The following is a 16,078-nucleotide window of genomic DNA, read 5'->3' on the forward strand; positions in this document are numbered from 1 at the left end:
GGATGGGCTAAACAAGGGACTACAAAACTATAGTCTGGATATAGACTGGAGTCCAAGTGAATCTGGATGGGCTAAACAAGGGACTACAAAACTATAGTTTGAGCAAGTTTGAGCTTATATTTTTAAAAAACATTGGACCACAACGTCCACAAGTTTTAATTTTAGATGCCCACAATTTTGTAAAGTTAATAGATATGGCCAAGCAAAATGGAATTGAAATTGTTGAATTACCAGCTCATACTAGCAATTGGCTTCAACCCTGTGATCAAACTGTACTTAAGCCATTCAAAGTTTCATATAATAAAGCAGCCTAGGATATGATGTCTATTTACCCTGCGGTTATAATAAGACCGATTTTACAGGACTTTTAACCAAAGCCTGGAATTAAAGTATGACAAAAGCTAATACTGAATCTGGCATCATGTGGAATCTTTCCATATAATCCTTCAATTATTCCGGCTGAAGCTTACTTGCCAAACTATGTGTATTCTGAAGACAGGTTTGCGACAAATCTCTTTGATTAAATTAAAACAATGGATAATACAACAACAGTTAAGTAGAATAATCAAACAACAGGCAACAAAAAAGTACCAAATATTGAGTTAATACAACATCTAATTCCCAACCCAAAATTTGCTATAGAAAATGATCATCACTATTTACCTGAAACAATAACCGCAGTATAAATTCCAGAACATAGAAGTGATGGTTTAGTGGTACTAAGTATGAAAACCATAGAACTAAAAGCTGCAAGTAATGAAGCTGCATTTACTAGTAAGTTTTAAGGCAGCTTTAGGATTATGTCTGACTCTGAAATTGAACACTATATTGATCAGCATGAAATTGATTTTACAGTTTCAACTCCTTTAAAAACTAGATCTTTTGCCCCAAATTTCCCTTTTAAAAATTCATCTTATCCAGGAGATGGAGATAATGATATTTTGCCATATTCAGATCTAATTTTAAAAAGTGCAAAAAAGCTGAGAATTCAGACAAGTTTTTTGTGCTTATATCTAAGGAAGCGTATGAGTCACATTAAAGCAGATGCAAAATAACGCTCAAAATGAAACGGAAAAAGAAATGCGTAAACTGAAAAGACTACAAAACTTAAAAAAAAAGTAAGCATAGGTATTGTCAAAATATAATCCTAGAAAAAAACTGTTGCTATAAAAACGAACCAATAAAAGTATAAAAAAACAGTGTAATTTGATTATGTTGTTATGAATTTTTGTTCTTAGTGTTTAAAAAAGTCTTTTATAGAGCTCACTGAATTCTTTTTTTTAATGTAGACATTATATTCTTTGCAAATCTTTTAAAACAGTAGTATAGGTTTCCGGTGGGCACGGTACGTTTTTAAAACGTTTTTTAGACCTTTTTATACGGTTTAAACCTAATAAAAACGTTCAAAGAACGTTTTAAAAACGTACTGTGCCCACTGGGTTATTACATTGACATTAATTATTACATTGACATTAATTATCCTGATTTACACATAATAGGTTCTTATTTAAAATATTAAACCTAGTTTTGTGTTTGGTTTTTATTTGCATTAAAACAATTTACTTTTATTTGTTAACAATATTTATACGTTTATTTTTTCTTGCCGATGGACAAGGTGGTGCAAATCCTGAAAGCATTTTTTTTTTTAGGTTAAGGCATCTTTATTAAGTTTAGCCAAGTTTATTTATTGATGTATACTTAGTATTAAGTTAAGCAATCATTTTCTAACTGATGTTTAAGAACATGTTTATTTTAACTTTAAACTAAACAAACTTTAAGTAAGTTCAATTTTGCTAAAACTGTTTTACTTATTGCTTATCTGTCAACCGGCTAAATTTGTAGGATTATAAAAAATAATGAATCAATATTTACTAATACAATTAATTTTTAAATATTTTAAATGCCAACCCATAAAAGTATTGTTAAAAAGCTTGTTTTTTATATTGGCTGTAATTAGGTTCATTCCGCATACGTCTGGCTGATATTTGGTCATAGGGGATGTATTTTCATCTAATTTATATACTTTTTTTCACCATTGTTTTTTCAAACGATTTTCATTTAAAATAATTGCTGTAATTATATCCTAAATGCTGAAAGATTTATCTTTCTAGAAATGCATAATTTTCATATAGATCATTTTGTTAATATGTCTGTAAAAACAATTTTGTAAAGATACGGCTGGAATTTGGTCACTTTACCCTATTTAACGCGATTAATCTTAAAATTTAAAAACAAAAGAAGCCATTTAACCACTGACGTCAATAGTAACAATTTTATATAAACTATAACCAGGGTTCGCAAAAGCCCAGATTTTTTTTAAAAAACCCGGCCCAATGGGTTTTTTTTGGGTACTTTTGGGTTTTACTGGGTAAATTTGAGTTTTTTTTTTTTTTTAATTTGACATCTGTTAAATTTCTTTTTTGTTTAATGATATTGAAAGTTAGTGTAATTTTCTACTTTATCTAAAATATATTTTATATAATGTTATTCAATAATTTATAACAAGAGTTTTTTAGATTATTTTGGAAAAGATTTTTAAACGTAACTTAAAACTGTCATAACCAATGAATTGGTTTTAGTTCATGGTGACCAAGCTCCAAAATATAGTACAGTTTTCAAGTGGGTTACTTTATATAGAGATGGTAGAGAGAGTCTTGAAGATGATCCTCGCTCAGGGCACCATCAAACTACGTATACAGTGAATATTGAACGTATGCGAGCCATTATTAAGAAAAATTCGCATGCAACACATGATATAATTGCAGCCCTGACATCGATAAATCGTTTTACAATTAACAAAATTATTCACAACGTACTTAAAAAAAGAATATTAACATCACGTTGGATACCCCACGAGTTAACCAATCAAAATCGCAAGAATAGAGTTGATGCATGTAAGGAAAATTGAGCCCTTTACATAAACGGCCCATGGAAACTATGTGATATTATTACAAGGGATGAATTGTGGTTTTATTTAAGACAATTTGGACGCAAGTTGGCTAACACTAGTTGGGTCGGTGAAGGTGAAAGTCCAAGAACTATAGTAAGTTGCGAGAGGTTTCAGCCAGAAAACATATTCTACATCTTCCTCAAAACAACAGGTGTTGTTCATTTGGGTTGTGTTGAAAAGGGAGACTCCATTACTAGCGAGTATTATATAAAAAATTGTTTGAAACCTCTTATATGCGAAATAAAAAAGCAGAGACCTAAAACAGGCATTCAAAATTTCAAATTTCTCTATAATAACGCTCGACCCCATGTAAACTCAAACCGTCACAAACTGTCTAAACTAAGCTGGAATTACAATAATTCGCCACCCACCATACTCACCAGACTTAGCTTCATTCGATTATTGGCTATTCGACTTGATAAAAAAAAATCTTGATGACGATACTGACGTCGAAAGTCAAAAAACTCGCATAACGAAGCTACTTCAAAGTACACCCAAAGAAGAGTGTAAAAAAACGTTTAACAAATGGCTTGAAAGGATGCAACTTTGTATAGATTCAAAATAATGATGAACATTATTTTGAACATTTAATAAAATAAAATTAAAAAAACTCTTTTTTTCATAGGGGAGTTGTATGAACTTTCCCAACGACTTAAGTATTTTAAGTTGCTTTTTAATAAACAACTACATTTACACTTGAGTCACAAATTCAAATTATGCAAATTAAAGTGTAAACTCGATGTCCATAAATATTCTTTCTCCCTCAGGTTTGTTAACTGATGAGTTAACATTATTTAGAATTACTTGCCGCCTGACGTCGTTAACGCCAAAAACATCAAGAGCTTTAAAATTAACTTTATAAACTTTGAAAAATTTTCTTGTGAAAAATTTTCTCACACAATAAAAAGAAGCTATTCAAATACGGATATTATAAATCTGTTTCCTTTTGCAATATATTCTGATTGTTTGGCAAAAGTATATTCTAACAAATATTTTAAGTGAGACATCTATATTGAGTAAATAGGGCTTTGTGGTTATCAACTCCATAACAATTATAACAAGAAGTTTATTGGTTAAAGTTTAAACAAAAAGCAATCCTATTAACAATATTTCAAGAAATTAACAATTACTGTAACAAAATGGCCGATTTAGGATTGGGGAGACCGGGGCTAGTTGGTCGCAGGGGTAAGTTGACGAACTGTGTTAACCTTCAAAGCCTTTTATCAGAAAGTGACAAAAATTTCACAGAACCGTCTTAATTGATCATTTCATCATTCATTATAGTATTGTTAGGATTAGCGCATGGACAAAAACGTAACTTTTGGAACATCGCTTCCTTTTTACTTTACAAATAAAATAGTAAGTCGTATGAAAAAAAAATTATTCTAAAAGTTCCAGTCACAATTAGTTTACGAAATCCACTCAGATTTTTTTTAAAGTTGCCGTTTTTCAAGATCTATAGACTGTTTATTGAAAAAAAGTCTTTTGGGATAAGTTAGCAAAAAATTTCACGGGGTAAGTTGGCTCATAGCATTAACTATAAAAAAAAAAAATTTTATAAAATTAAATTCTATTTTTTTTTAATTTTAACAATATTGAAAAAATTTATTCTTACAAAAAAATTGAAAAAAAATTTTTTTTAAGTTTTTTTTTCGCAGATAAAAAGTGGGCAGCTGTTTTGGCTGTTATACGGACTAATATTTGATACCAGCTAAAAGTATTATTATACTTTGGGATAAAACTGTTGCCAAAATTAATAGTAAAAAAAGTTTCTATTAATTTTGCACTTAATAGTACATTAATAATCATTTTCATAGTTTGTGCCAACTTACCCCGAGGTGGGGTAAGTTGGCGCAACTTTTTTTTTTTTTGAGGGCCTAAAAAGGCCCCAAGAACTTTTTTTGTAAATGAATGCAAATTTCATAAGTTACCCAAATTCATACTCTTTAAGACTACACTTTAATATTTTCAAAAAAATGTACTGTTAAGGCTACAGAGCTCATTGAGTAAAAACCGTGCCAACTAGCCCCGGTCTCCCCTACTCGGTAAAACAGCCGAAATACCAGTTCCCGGGGCCAATCCGGGTACCCTACACATCAATAATTGATTTATTTTATATTATTATTAAGTATTTTTTTTATATATATATGAAAATGTTAATAAGAAATGGGAAAAAGAAAGCTGAAAATGCGAGAAAGTAACTGACGTTTCAATTGAACTTAAAAATTTGAACTTAAAATTCAAATGAGCAAACTGTTTCAGTTATAAAGAGTTGAGAGAGGCTTGTAACCACAATAAAGTAGCCTCTTTAACTGTAGTGGCCTTCTCAGCCTTGGGAGGTAAGTAACATAAAAGATAAAAAGTGACTCAATCTGTAAATATATTTGAATAAAAATTGTGACAATGTATTTCCGAATAATGATTTAAATGTTAGTAAATCTGCTCTGATAGCTGTTATTGTTGGTTATAATAGTAAATAATAGTTTAGTTAATAATTAATTTAGTTAGTAATGTCATAGTTATAATGTTAATGTTAGTTATAATAGTTCATAAAATTGTAAAATATCTTTACAAAAACCTAATAAAACCCAGATTGCCCGGGTTTTATTGAGTTTTTTTAGGTGGATTTTAATAAGTTTTATTGGGCGGGTTTTTTAATGCCAACCCTCACTATAACGGTTAAAAATTATTGTAATATTTGACAAGCTGGTGATGCTGGTATCCATAACCCAGCAAAAGTTTATATAATAAAATTATTAGTAATGAGAGAAACTTTATTTATTGATGTTTTAAAAGTAAAAAAATACATACGTTTCAAAAATATAGTGATAAATAAAAAATATAAGAACCAATGATTAACACAGTCTGCAATACTGTATCGATGTGCTAAGTAAATACTTTTCCAAGGAAATAATTTTTGTGACGTAATCGGCAGTCTATTTCAACTTTAATTTTTCTACAAAGTACCAAGGTATTATGGTTCATCAAGGAATTCCAAATATCTCTTGATACCTGGCTTTTTGTAATAATTTGTCACATTGACAACCTGAAAATAAAATGACAGAATTGATCATTCTTTTTATTGTTATAATTTTTATAATAATGATTCATAAAAAAGTGAGACTTAAAAAAAAAAAAAATGCTGTTTTGCAAATATTTGCAAAATACATTTAAACTAGTAAAATATACACATTCTGTTCTGTACGGACATTCAAACCTATTGCTGTCTTGAATAATCACATATTCACCTCTGTACCAATGATTAAACTTCTGTAATAACAATAATAAAAATAATAATAATCATAACAATAATAGAAACAAAAATAATCACAATAATAGTAATAACAATAACAATAATAGTATCAAACTATTATTATAATTAGTAAAATAAATATATACATCTAATTTTGTTCAATTTAATCTTTGAAAAGAATTTTAAGTGAAATTAGAGAATATTTGTTACAATAACAAATAAGACTATTTAATTGTTACTTTTTGATTTTCTTTTGTATCAATATACTTTTGATTAACATTAGAATCCCAATCAATACCTTGATGAGAGTCAAACCATTTTGATGACAAAACAATGTAAGGAGTATTAAAAAATTCTGGGCATGTTTCCCATAACACTGTGTGCTTGTGGGAAAATATATCTAAAAAACGAAACAAAGTTATTCAAAAATGTATTTATATATTATTAATTTCATTAAGCTTTGAGCAGTTGAAAACAAATTTTTAAAGAGAGTGGAATCATGAGGGCATCTGTCTGAAATGTCACTAAGAATTTCTGCAATAAACTAGCAATGTAACCTAAAAAGTTTAACAAGTTTATTAATCTTTAGTTCCCTCTAAGACTCTCATATCTTTTGAATTTGAGTTGCTTACTTTTAAGAAGAGTTTCCGAATACTTGTTGCTCAACTGCTTTTTAATAAGATTAAGAGATTACCAGTCTTATCTCATCCATACACTGTTTAGTCTTTTTTTAAATAATTTTCAAAAATAAATTTTGGTCTTTGACCCAGCATAATGAGCATAATGTAAAGAAAAGTTTTTAGATTTAGTGAAAAAATGTAGCATAATCAGCTCTTTTGGCAGGAAAACCATAGAAAAAGTCATTCAAAGGTTTCATGAACTTTCCTGATTGAAAAACCAGTTTTAAAAGCAGCTTGGATTACATGGAGGTTGCAACTTTTAGTTTTAAGAAGTTTAGGAAGTTTGCTCATGCAGCTTTTTAATAAGATCAAGAGGTAACCAGTTTACTTACTACCAACCATACACATTTTCCATTCAATTAAGGCCACCCATACATAGTTTTTCAGATTTATGCAATTAATTGTTGCCAAAATCATATAATTAGATCCATTTGAAAATTTTGAAAGGAATCATTCAGGCGTTTATCAAATAAAAAGGCACAAAAAGAGATGACCTGATAATTTCTGTTAAAAGTGTAAATAATGCTCAAGACTAAAATTAATAACCAAGTTTTTTTCAGAATATAACTTAAATTTTTTTTATAATGATTAAACAATAATATATTTGAACAATCTTTTGAGTTAAATGATTTTTAAAATGGCAACCTAAAAAAGAATTTCTGTTTTTAATTTTATGATTTAAACGTTTTAAATTTTAATCATTTTAAAACAAAAAAATAAATTAGTACAAAATTAAAAATTCCTTGACTTTCCTCGATTTTAAACTAAACCAAGCTTTCCCCCGATCATATTTAAGTTTTCCAAACTTTTCCTGACCTTAACCCCGAAAAAAAAATTTGTTTGTCAAAATATTTTGGCCAAATAAGTAAAAACAGAAGTTTTATTTGAATTCTATTTTTTTTTTCTTTATTTAATTTTGTTGTTCTCAATGAAAATAAAATTGTAAATCATTTAAAAATTTTTTTTTTTTTAATACTTAAAATTTGCTTCTTAATTTGCTTAGAAACAATTGTATTTGTTTTCAATTTGTTATTGCTTTCGTATTTGCTTTCGATTTGTTAAATTTATTAAATTGATTTAAATTTATAAATGATTTGTTAAATTTGTTAAATTTATTCTTTGTTTTTAAAATCTGTAACTAAAATACAAAATTTAGTTGATTACTAGTTAAAAAGAAAATAAAAATTTATCTTATAATTTAGTTACGAAATAACGTAGCAAAAAAACAATTGAAAAAGAAATTACATATCCTATGCTCACTGAGTTCTGCATGTATATGTTTCAAATCATACAGTTATGAAGACATTTTATGTTTTTTATATAACAAGGAATTTTATTACTTTCCATTGCTCATTAGAGGTTTTTTTTCTAATTATCTTAATGTTAAAAAACAAAAATGTTTTGATTATCGAAATGTAAGTTTAATTAGCAATCGATCTTTTATACTTCCTGTTTACTTTCTAAAGTTTTAAACATTTGATATGCATAGAAGTATAATATTTGTGCGGTTTAAGAGGCAGATTACTTCGGTACAAAGTTTACTATGCGGTTTAAGAGGCGGACTACTTCGGTACAAAGGAAACTCGTATCAAATAGCACTGCTGTTACAATGTTTCCTTTTCGACTTGTAAATACATTAATTTAGTCGGTTATAAGCATCGGCGTTACCGCACCGGCGGTAAAAAAATTTCGGTAAAATACGGAAAAACGCGTAATACTCATTTTTACCGCCCTGAAGTAAAAATGAACTTTACCGCTTTTTATCCTATTTAACTGCACTGATGCAAGGTAGTACCAGTGGAGTTAAAGTTCACTTAAAGTAAGTGATTTACTCTTAATATAATTAAGTATATTTTAAACCACTGATCTCAAAATATAACTGGATAGCGTATTCTATTGTTTTTTTGAGAAAAAAATTGAAGCCAAAATTGGCCTCCCAAGATGGCGGCGATCAAAGCTTTTAGCGGTGAACGATGTACACCTTATAAGACTTTACAGTAATATGAAAGAAAATAAATAAACAGAGTTTTGAAAGAAAAACAAAACAATGAAACAAATTTATAAAAAGTTTAAAGAAACGGTATGATTAAAAAAAAATTAGACAATTAAAAAAATTATTAAATTAAATATTAAAGTTCAAAATATTTGATATACTTTTTAAGTGCAATTTACGATTAGATTAATATTTTTGTATAATTTATGTACCTTTTAGTTTTTAGTTACCCAATGCAGTATGCTAGAAGGTTAATGCAGTTGTGTTATTAACCTTCTTGCACAAGTAAAGACTAAAATGTCCTACCACCTTATGCAAATACAAGCTGCCAACAATTTATCACAATCTAAGACGCGATGTAAAAATGCAAATTGAGAGAGACATCCCGCTTTGCGAAATGGCAGCTTTCACGACAGATGGATTGCAAGAAATGGTGATCCCTTCGTCTCCCTTACATTGCATTATGTTACCAAAGACTTAGAACTCAAAAACTTGTCTTTAAATTGCCAACACTTTATTGGGAGACATACAGGGGTTTTGTTTGCAGAAGGAATAGACCACATAATTTCTTAATTTCCTGGTCTTCAGAGGGAAACCTTTACAAATTGAGTGTTACTGATGCTGCAGCCAACATCAAGGAAAACAATCACGGAAAGCAAAGAGATCAGTGATTATCTAACCTGTGCCGATCATTTGCTCAACATTTGCTTAACAAAAATCAGAAAAATCAGAAGGAATTAATGCTATAATTAAGAAATGTAAAGGGCTTGCTCAAAGGACCCAACAAAGTTCATTGGACTGGCAGGACATCAAGATCATTCAGCCAATAGTAACAAAATGGAATTTTAACTTTATGATGCTCAAGTCAATCCTCAGATTGAAGGCTGGTTTACTGGTTGCTTTCGAAACTCTAAACAAACCAGATCTTCAAAGTTTGATTTCAGATGATTTTTGTTGATAATTATCCAACCACAATCCAGTTCTACGAGTCATTGGTTGATGTTCATACTTTGCTAGAAACATCAGATCTTGACGAAACTATGGATCCAGTGGACCTTGAGTTTTTGAAAAACAGGATTCAGGTTTCAGCGCAACGCCCTGGGACTTCACAGTCAAGCCAATCAAAGCTCAAGCCACCCTTGATGCTTGAATTTGAAAAGTATCAGATTATGACCTTAACTGAAAGAGATGTGGATGCTTTAGAACGGTGGAAGCAAAATAAAAATGAGTTACCTTTTCTAGCTGGTCTGCCAAGAAGTTACTTGCCTAAACCTGTGACTTTTGCTTCATTAGAAAGAATGTTTTCAGTAGGAGGTCGATTAAATAAAAATTATTTTTATCAGTATCATTTAAGAAGACCTTAATATTTAAAGAAGTTTGAGTTGAATATTTAAGTAAAAACAGGAAATAAATTTTTTACTTCTTTATTAATTTATTAAAAGTATCAGTAAAAAAAAATATTAAAATAGTAATTTTGTTATTAGTTATTTTTGAAAACATAAAAAAAATTTAATAATTCAAATTTAACCCTTCAAAATAGTGATAAAAATAAACAATAAGTTAGAAAAAAAATAGGTTTATCAATTAGGTAGAAAATTATTTGATCGAGGAAAAAAGGTAATAAATTTATTAGTTCTGATGGGGAGTATCTGATGCAAACCCCAACGCCTGATACCAACGCCTATGCGTGTATATTTGCATTTCAAATATGTTTCATGCAAACTTTCTAATAAATTCAGTTTTTAAATCAAACATAAAAATTGCTTATACGGATTCTACTTGCAAGTAAACACTCTCTTCAAAGTCTCATTTTATTTGCAAAATAATTTTCTGTTGCTAAAGCTTTTGTAAATGAGATTTGAAGGAGACTTTGTTTAAATATTGATACACTTTTTTACAGCTACGCATATAAAAGATAACAATCGTTACAATAACTTTATTTGTTAACTTTACAATAAGAACGCGAATACTCGCAGAAGATCATGAGATTATCGAGAATTTTATTATCAAGAACTGCCTTTATTTATCTTGTTATCGAGAGCTGCCTAAACAGAGTTTAAAATAAAAAATAGTAGTTTAATAATACATAAATAATTTTTTACACACATATAAACATACAAACATTTAAATATATATAATTACATATACATATATACATATCGTGTATATATATGTGTGTGTGTATGTGTGTGTACATGCAAAAACACTTACATACAAATAAACATAGATATAAATAATATACATAAATTATATATACCATTGCAAACTTATCATTATTATACATATAATTCACATGAATATAACAGATAGATACATAACATTTGTTCTACAAAGTAATACATAAACCAGTCAAATTCAAGTTTACATAAAAGAATTTGAATGTATAAAGTAAATATTTATATATACAATTATGAAATAAGGACTCGCTTGTATAAAATATAAGATGTACCTAAAATAATACATCCATGCGTCCTAAATATATATTACAAAATCAAAAGTTAAGTAAAGAAAGTAAATTTATATATTAGTTAAGATAAAAGATTTCGTATATATAAATTATGATAAAAGATTTTTTAAGAGTATTATTACGGAAGCGATAAAATAAACTTAGCCATAATTCAATATTTTATAGTTCTATATTTTTCTACATAAGAAATACCAAAAATATTTTTATGACAATTAAATGTCTATAAATTACGTTTTTTTCCATAAACTGTTAAAAATGATCCTAAATCTGGAAAAAATGTCTAGTTTTTTTGTGAATACAATTGAGGATTTTTGTTAAAAAAATTTTAGTTTAATGATAAATGCAGTATATTTTAGGCTGAGATTAAAAAAATAAAAATCAATAATAGTTAAATTTTATTAAATATGATAATATGAGATAATACATAAAATACTTTTTTAAATGTTGCAAAGCCTCATCTCAAGTTCTTTGCTGAGAGGAAGGGTTTCAGCTATTTTTTATGGGTCATCTCAGCAAATGCTTTTACTTCCTGTTCAAAATGTTTACTTCCTGCTTGAAAATCATCACTAATTTCTTATTTTGTTAAAGCTTTATATAATTTGAGTTTATTTTTCTCTACAGCTGCTCTCTTTTCTTGGAACTCGATTCCTTCAACAACCATTAAAATAACAAACAGAAGATTTTGTGAAAGATTTTTAGTTTTTTCTAATCATATTCAATAAAGTTATCCGTTTTGCTTATGTAATATAATTGGCATTTTAAATGTAGTTTTGGATGATTTTTGAATTTTGTCAAGACATTTTTCTTTTAATGTAATTATGTTAGCGCAGTTTTATTTTCTAGGTAAATGTGACTTTTTACCAGGGTTGGCACCCAAAAACCCAAACCCAAAAACCCACCTTAAAACCCACCAAAAACCCAAGAGCAAAAACCCACCAAAAACCCAACCTAATGGGTTTTTGGTCTTAAATTTTTTTTTTAATTATTATAGTTATAAATTGATTTCCATTCGCACTCAATATTTGATGCTGCTCAAAAATTGTTCTAAAAATAAGAAGTTTAGTGAATTGTAAATGAGAATTTATTTTATTTTGAGCAGTAATATTCAAACTTTGAGGTTTAAAACAAAGTTATTTAACAATTTAGTTATCAGCAGTTGTGCATCTTGACCTTAATGTATGCAAATTCGTACAAGCACTGTTGCTTTTCCTCTTCCAAAAAGATTCCTAATAATTGCTCCAAATAAATCTAAAGGATGAAAAAAATCTTATAAATGACTAGTTAGACAAATGTGCAACTGTCGTTATAATCTTGAAAAACTTGCAGGCAATTTGGGAAGTTTACCTTTGTTTCTATAACTCTCCACCAATTTGTTCCTGATTTTGTGCTTTTTACACTATCATTGAATAAATGTGTTGGATAACAAATCTTTTTTTAGTTAAAACGTTTAGTAGCCTGGAATAAATTTAGAATAGGCTTCATTCAACCACTCCTCAGCTTCTTCTTCTTGAATTCTATCCAATATTTTTTCTAAGTAAATAAGTAAATAAGTAAAGTTATAAGAGTAGTAAACTTAAAATAAAATCTTTTATATGTATTTATTTTAATTTAATCAGGTGCAAGTTTTTAATTTTTTTCACAGTTTTACTGTTACCTTTATTATTTTTAGTTATATTGTGGATCTGTTAAATTGGCCAGAAAATGATACGAAACCATTGCTATTTGAAAACCTTTTTAAAATATCATCTTTGTATCATCTTGGATACTATACGCAATCATGAAATCATTACTGTACTCCAATCATTTTTAATTAGGGTAACATCACAATCATCATCAAGATAATCTTTCATTATATTGACTACTTCTTTATTTATCTTTACTAAGAGTTCTAAGATATCTGTTTTCTATTGGGGGGCTTGCGCTCATGTCTAAATATTTTAAACAGCTTGGTAGTCAAGTCAAGATTTTCTACTATGTTAAATGGTATGCTTATTAAAAAAACAACTTGCAATTTGCAAATCCAGTTTATTCCTTTGATTACTTGTTGTTGTAGTAACAAATTCAGAAATGGATGTTTGCCATTGCATCGTCATTGCAGTTGAATGAACAATTGACGAATAAGAAGAATCACTAATAAAGCTTAAACAATCTTGATCATTATTTTCCGACTGGTTAGACTTGTTTGATGCTCTAGATGTAGATGGTCTTGACTCTGAAACTGATATATCACTAAATACTTCTTCGGAATTATTAGCGCATTTTTTTCTTTCTTCTAAATTAATCAAAATGGATCTTGACTCACTCTTTTTTTTAATTATGCTTTCTTTGCAATAATTAAATATTACTCAATTTGGTTGATCACTTAATACGGTCACTTCATTCCACCCACTAGCCTGATTTCTTCCATCTGATTGATACTTTGACACGTTAATGTTAAATGAAGACCTATAATCTACTTATACTTTAAATTTAACTAGAAAGATAACTCAATTTAAAAATAGCTTTATATTAGAAAAAAATGCAATCTGATTATTAATTAAGCTTTTGTATAAGACAGTATAACTTTAAAAAATGAAAAACTGCTTAAACAACTTATCAAACTTTGTTCTAAAGATTTATACCAAACTGCAGTTAAAACCCAAAAACCCAATAACCACTCAAAAACCCAGTTGGGTTGGGTTTTTGCTAACCCTGCTTTTTATTAACCATTTTGCAGTTTCTCTTGCCAAACCATGTAACAAATAACTCATTATCGTTTTTATACTTCACCGCGTTATAAGATTTAAAATGACTCGCATATCTTTTCTTAAATGGTGTTTTATTTAAAACGGATGGAACTTTTTTCACACCTAATTAGTAATGCTGCTTAATTTACTAATTTAAAAGATTTTAAATGATTTGTTCTGAAAATTTTCTGGTAAAGTTGTAAGTGTTATCTATTCTACTTTCAAAGTATTAAATGTGCAAGCAATTACACTTCTGTTATTAGGATACCACAAAGTATGATCTCTTATGTACAAGCAACAGAGATAATTTCAACAGAGCAAAATTATAACGAGCAATTAAATAGAAGTAAAACATGCATGTTCAAATGATTCTTTATGCTAAAAAGCAAAAGTTTAATTATCTTCGCTTATTTTTCGTTACTATTTCTTAATTCTGATCACTTTTATTAGCTTTAAATAGTTTTACTGTTTAAAAAAGTAAACAAAGAGTTCACTACAATTTCAACAAAGAGTTCATTTCAATTCCTTTCATGTTATAGTCAAATTTAACGAACAGTTTTAGTTTCAGTTTGTTTCTTGCATTTGTTTACATTTGTTTTTCTTTTAAAATAACTTTGACATTTTTATGTTTATAAATTGTTTTTGGTGATTGCTTTTATTTCGACCTCTAAGATTTGTCGCGTTCATTTACAAAATGTTTTCTTGCAGAAATTTAGTAACTGTATATTTTACTTGATTGAAGTAGAGTTTATCATTGTTATCAACGGAATGGTTTAATCAGTAAGTATTTTGGTAAAAAGATCCATTTAATTAACTTCCTTTTTTTAAACATATTTTATTGCTATTTTTTATATTTTACATATGAATTGCTTATATACATTCCGAATTATTAAAAAAATAATGGATACACTTTTTCAATGTATATAAGCAATTCATATGTAAAATATAAAAAATAGCAATAAAATATGTTTAAAAAAAGGAAGTTAATTAAATGGATCTTTTTACCAAAATACTTACTGATTAAACCATTCCGTTGATAACAATGATAAACTCTACTTTTTAAAATTTAATCTAAAATTTCCAGTCTAAAATTTCCATCTTCACCATTTCTAAGCTCTAGGCATCTTTCACGCCAACGATAAGTAAGGAGGCGTTAACTATTTATATATATATATTTATATATATATACCATGAAAATTTACAATTGTTTCAATTAAATATATATATATATATATAATATATATATATATATATAATATATATATATATATATAATATATATATATATATATATATATATATATATATATATATATATATATATATATATATATATATATATATATATATATATATATATATATATATATATATATATATATATATATATATATATATATATATATATATATATATATATATATATAGTAATACAATCTTAACTAAAGATATAAGTCAGTATAAAATAAAACAAACTTTTAAAAACGACAAATTTTGCAAACGCAATTATTACCATACCAATTCTTGAAATGTTTTTTGAACACCTCAAGACTTTTTGCGGGCATGGTCTCATTATTTCGAGTGTTCCAGAGCGAGGTGGCTCTATATAACGTACAGCATGAATCATTATATATGGAGCCTTTAGAAGGTAGAATGAGTTTTTTGCTACAATGGAGTTTATACGTAAGATTTTTTATAGTAAAAAAGTTTTTCATAACTATTGGTTTCAGACGATTAATGGATTTAAAAGTTTCGATCATAAGAAATCTCAAATTTCTTACATGGATTCTTGAACTACTATCAAAATTTAGTTATTCATCCAGGGACAAATCAATTCTTTTATAGACTATATGTAGAGTTTTTTTATGAATTCAATTTATTTGTTTGTCATCTTTTTTTAAACAAAACATTCAAATTAGAGGACAATAAAAAAAGTTAGACAAAATAAAAGCATTAAACAGCAAAATAGATTTACCACGGGATAAAAAACTTCTTATACGTGAAAGAGC

The sequence above is a fragment of the Hydra vulgaris genome, chromosome 08, assembly GCF_038396675.1.
Source record: "Hydra vulgaris chromosome 08, alternate assembly HydraT2T_AEP".
In the NCBI taxonomy this organism is placed as follows: domain Eukaryota; kingdom Metazoa; phylum Cnidaria; class Hydrozoa; order Anthoathecata; family Hydridae; genus Hydra; species Hydra vulgaris.